This window comes from Hypanus sabinus, chromosome 15 (genome assembly GCF_030144855.1).
Source record: "Hypanus sabinus isolate sHypSab1 chromosome 15, sHypSab1.hap1, whole genome shotgun sequence".
Classification (NCBI taxonomy): Eukaryota; Metazoa; Chordata; class Chondrichthyes; order Myliobatiformes; family Dasyatidae; genus Hypanus; species Hypanus sabinus.
In genome coordinates, this window is record NC_082720.1 from 71,010,154 (window position 1) to 71,016,261 (window position 6,108).

Here is a 6,108-nt window from a genome sequence, read left to right on the forward strand (position 1 = left end):
AGGCAGTGTATGTCCTTTACTTGGATTTCAGAGGGCATTTGATAAGGTGCCACACATGAGGCTGCTTAACGATAAAATCCTATGGCATCACAGGAAAGATACTGGCATGACAGGCAAGAGAGAGTGAGTGGGAATAAAGGGGACCTTTTCTGGTTGGCTGCCAGTGACTAGTGGTGTTCGTCAGGAGTCAGTATTGGAACCGTTACTTTACACATTGTTTGTCAATAATTTGGATAATGGAATTGATAGCATTGCGCCAAAGTTTGCGGATGATACGAAGAGAGGTGGAGGAGTAGCAAGAATGGGCAAAAATGTGGCAGATAAAATACAGTGCTGGGAAATATATGATAATGCATTTTTTTTTAATGGAACAATAGTGCTAATTATTATCTAAATGGGAAGAGGGTTCAGACATCAGAGGGACTTAGGAATCCTCGTGCTAGACTCCCAGAGGCTGATTCTGTGGTAAAGAAGGCAAATGCAATGTTGACATTTATTTCAAAGGGAATAGGGTATAAGAGCAAGGAGATAATGCTGAAGCTTTATAAGAAACTAGTCAGGCAGCACTTGGAGCATTGTCAACAGTTTTGTGCCCATATCACAGAAAGGATGTGCTGTCATTGAAGAGAATCCAGGGGAGGTTCACAAGGATGAATCTGGGAATGAAGGAGTTAACATATGAGGAGCATTTGGCAGCTTTGGACCTGAAGAATGTGCAAGGGGGTTCTCATTGAAATCTATCATATATTGAAAGGACGAGATAGGGAGGATGTGGAGAGGATGTTTCCTGTGGTGGGGTTATCCAGGACTAGAGGACATGGCATCAAGTTGAGGGCTGACCTTTTAGAACAGAGGTAAGGAAGAATTTCTTTAACCAGATAGTGATGAATCTGTGGAATACTCTGCCACAGATTGATGGAGGGCAAGTCCATAGGTGTATTTAAGGTGGAAGCTGATAGCTTCCTGATTGGTCAGGTCATCAAAGGATATGACAAGTGTATGGGATTGACTGGGAGAACAGACTCGATGTGCTGATGATCTAATTCTGGTTCTTATGGTCTTATCACCATCTGGTATAGAGAGGCCACTGCACAGGAATGGAAAAAGTTGCAGAAGGTTATAAACTCAGCCAGCTCCATTATGGGCACTAGGCTTCCCAGCATTGAGGATACCTTCAAAAGGCAATGTCTCAAAATGGTGGCATCCATCATTAAGGAGCCCATCACCCAGGACATGTCTTTTTCTCATTACCACCATCATGAGGAGGTACAATAGTCTGAAACACACACTAATTACTTCAGACACAGCTTCTTCCCCTCCACCATCAGATTTCTGAACGGGCAATGAACTCATGAACACTACCTCACTAATTTTTCTCACTCTCTTTGTACTACTTATTAAATTTATTTTTTATATATTTCTTTTTTGTCATTTAAGCTTTTTTTAAAAAAAAGTATATATTGCAATGTACTGCTGCTGCAAAACAACAAATTTCATGACATATCTAAGTGATAATAAACCTGACCCTGAATCTGATTCAAAGTTCAGCAAAGTTTGCCAGTTTAAATTGAAATGACAGCTTGAAAATTATAACCCTCTGAGTAATGATACTTCCTTTCATCTCAGTCACAAGTGATCAAAAGCTAATCCTGAGACTTATGATGTAAGAAGTACCTGGAATATGAAATTATGAGAGGATGGAGTTGACGAGAATGTGGGGAGAGTAAATGCAATTAGTGAAGAATTGATGTAAATGAGTGCTTGCTGCTCACCGTGGACTCACGGATCTGAAGGGACCCTTTCAGACTCAAATTCAGATTTATTTATCACATGTCTCATTTCTGTTAACAACCAATACGCCTCAGGGTATGCTGGGGGAATCCCACAAGTGTCACCACACATTCCGGTGCCAGCATAGACTACCCTCAACATTCAGTAGAACAACATAGAGCTTAATAAAATGGAATACAAGCAACTAAACAAGCCTATTTCTTCTCTCACCCCTCCCCCCCACACACACACATGTCCTCCAACTCCAGGGCAGGTCTCTGCTTTGTTGCTGTGTTATTCAGTGACCCAGCGTGCCTAAAGCTGGGTAAAGTAATTGTACATTTACTGCCTGTCCCAATAGCAAGCACGTAGTATTCTTGGCTGTTTGGCTGCACTTATAAATATATATATTTTATATCCATTTTTACTATAGATCATAAGCTCCATTTTAATTGGTTATAGTAAAGCAGGCTCCAATATGTCAACATCAGCAATAGTGCATAAATAAAAAAGAATATTTCAGATGATATATTTTACTGTTACTTTTTGCTCTTATAGAGTATAAACCAAGCCAAATAATGTAATCTAATAACATATAGAATCTACTCTATCTCTTCATTTCAAAGTCAAAATCAAAGTAAAATTTATTATCAATATGTGTTTATGTTACTATATACTACATTAAGATTAATTTTCTTGCAGTCATTTACCAGAAAATAAAGAAATACAAATGAATTTATGTATTCCTTTATTTTTTTGTAAATGACTGCAACAAAATGAATCTTAATGTAGAATATGGTTTATGAAAACCATATATGCAGTATAATGTAGTATAGAATTTATGAAAAACTATACATAAACAAAGATTGGCAAACAGCCAATATACAAAAGAAGACAAATTTTGGCAAATAATAATGATACTGAGAACATAAGTTGTAAAGAGTCCTTGAAATTGAGTCTGTAAATTGAAGAATCAGATCAGAGTTGTGGTTCAAGGCTTCAGCAGAACCCAGTTCTTTGGTTACCACACTTCCAGGAGCGTGCTGAGATTGGAGGAGTACCCAAATCAGGGTATTTAGGGAAGGGGAGATAAAAGCCAGGCAATCTCTTAGAAGTTGGAATGGCTGTAGTACAGAATGTAAGAGATGGGATGCCTTGTTATTACGTTAATGAGGCCACTCTAGAAGAAATGTGTGCAATTCTGGCCAGTATATCATAGGAAGTAAGCGGAGCAAGTAAAGAGGATGGATGTGATCTGGAGGTGTGCCTGAACCAGGACTGACATTTGCAACTGGACACGTCAAAGTAAGGAAGGAGTGGAATGGCAAGAGTTAAAGAATTAAGCAGAGCTAATGCTTATTGGTCTTCTCTGGGTCACCTTTTTAAAAGTACTTCTACTATGTGATGTCAGTTTCAAGAAAATAACTTAATTTCATGGCTTTTATCTACTTGAGTTTAGAACAAGTGCTTCCAACTCTGACCTTTATATTAGGAAAATAATTGCATGGAAATAACTTCTGAGATCATTGGTTTATAGTTCAGCTTGATACTTCAATAACCTGAAGGCACAGCATGCTTCATTTAAGTACCTTTTAGCCTGTTCCTGTTGACTGCCTCGTCACAGCGTGATCCATTGTACTGTGCATTATTCAGTCAATGGCTGTGGTACTTACTGCTATCATGGATGGCCACAGTTCAGCAGTCTATACCCGAAGTATTCAACCTTTTGGCACTGACGAGTTATGTTTATGGGAGAAATGTTTGCCAACTGCAGACCAATAAGTTTGGTTTGGCAATACAATGTTTGGAACTGTAAGCACCTACTAATGTTCATTATACCAGTGCAGACTGTGACTTCTGACAAACAAGAGTTCAGACCAATTAATCTCTTAAAAGGGAATAGCCTTTTAAAATGACTTCTAGCCTTAGGGCTCTTTGCAATTTAGACTAGAGTTGAGGAAAGAATTTTAATGTCATAAATATTTTAATTCAAATATAATTTAAGGAATGAAAATAATATTACTAATTTGCTGCATTACAACATTCAGTTTTAATACTAGAATGCAAAGTTAAGGAATAGAAATAGCAAGATACCCATTTTTGGAGCTATATTTAGCACCAATACTAAGTTAGGTGTCACTGGAGAACTATCAATTTAGAATATTGGTGTTGGCTTATTACTGCCACAGGTGTCAGATGTTGTGAAAAAAATTGATTGCACACTATCCAGACAGATCAACCATGCATAAGTACATCAAGAAGTCTCTGTTTCATTTAGCTGTATACATGTATATGGTTGAACTTGAACTTGAGACTTGAAAAGAAAAACAAAATGCAGAATGAAAGGGCCGCAAGGTAGATTAGGAGACCAAGAGTTTATCTATAGGTTATGAGAGGTCGCACCAAGTCTGAAAACAATGGGATAGACGTTATCCTTGAACCTGATGGCTCACGCTTACAAGCTCTTGTATCTTCTGCTTGATGAAAGCGTGGAAAGAGGGACTGACCAGGTTGGCAGGGTCCTTGATTATACTGCAACAAGAGAAAATCTTCAGATGCTGGAAGTCCAAAGTAATAAATGAAGTGTCTTGGCTTGAAATGTTGACTGTTTACTCTTTTCCATAGACGCTGCCTGCCCTGCTGAGTTCCTCCAACATTTTGTGTGTGTTACTGGATTATGTTGATTGCTTTCCTGAGGCTGTGCGATATGTAGACAAAGTCAATTTAACTGTTTTATGTGGAGACAGAGGTTGATTTGCATGATGAGTTGGGCTGTATTCATAACATTCTGATAACTTTTGAGGATATGGGCAGAGCAGTTACCATACCAAACAATGCGGCATTAGGATAGAATGATTTTGATAGTGCATCAGTGAAAATTGCTATGAATTGTTGGCCATGGTGGATTTGAAATATGAAAAATAAACGTCAGACTCGACTGGATCAGGACAGTGGAAGCAGACAGATCAACTGTGTTCGTTCCTGCCATGTATTTGGGGATGGAGGCTGTCATTTTGTGGAACTATGTGCTCCATTTTGTGAGCTGAAGTTGCTTGGATTTCTATGTTTTAAAGTAGACACAATGATGCTTCAGGTAATCTGCTGGATTTGAGATTATTTCCAACTAGGAAGTTATTTGTGAGATGTTCTTTCATTGGATATAACATGCAGATTTTTGACAGTTAGAGTCAGTATCTGTTTTGTGTGAATCAAACTCGTGCTGCTTGAGAACAAAGAGCCATAATTTACCACTTGTCACTTGCAGGGAAGAGGGTAATAAATGGACACTGGCTTAGAGCAGAGGCAATTAAAAAGTGTTAAATGACAGACACATGACCTACAGCCAATGACACTGGAATGCAATATTTGAATTGATAAGAAATGAATATAAAATGGACACTTCGATTGTACTATCAGTGATAACTCTGGGGAATCACCATTGCAAGGAAGAACCCCAATGCCAGGGTCTGGGAGGGAGAAGGATTGATCATCTGTTCAATAGAGATCTCCTGTTTCAGGATTATAAATTGGACAAGTGGTCTGAGTGAGTATTGACAGAAGGGAACAGTAGAATTCATGTTCTGAATTGTTGGTCTGGTGTCAACATAGTTACATTGTTGATTGTGCAGAGACAATAAAGTGCAAGGTTCATTTAATTATGAGTAGTGTAGTGAGTTTCCTAACGTAGTTCTGTTGAGGAACAGTCAACAGAATGATTACGCCATGCTGAATTTCCTTAGCCTTCTGAGGAAATAGAGACATTGGTGTGTCTTTTTTGGCCTTAGCATCCATGTGGTTTCACTAGGATAAATTGTTAGTGATATTTACACTTCGGAAGTTGAGGCGCTCAACCATTTCACCTCAAAGCCACTGATTCCAAGAGGGATGTGCATTGTACCTTGCTTCCTGAAATCAATGATCAGCTCCTTCACTGGGTTCCCTACCTCCTTCTTGTATTCTGTCTCATTGTTGTTTGAGAACTTTGTTCATTACTATGATTTGCTCCCTTTAAGAGCTGTTACATTAAGACCCACAGATTTTGAAATATCTGCTGCCAGGAAGAGAAAAAGGACAGGGAATACAAACATTCAGCATTTGATGCTTTAAAGGTGCATAGATCCTACTAGCTATTTGTCAACTTGATCTATCCAGAAAGCAGTACCACAATTAAGCCACCAGGCAGTGTTTTCATCACATTGGAGGTGAACCAGTCAGTGTGATCACACAATTGTCATGGGTGGCATAGGATATTCATATAATGAGATTCATGGATAAAAAAGTGCGCAAAAATGCAGTAAAGAGATACAAGTGTGATGCACTCCAAACAAGATCATGTTA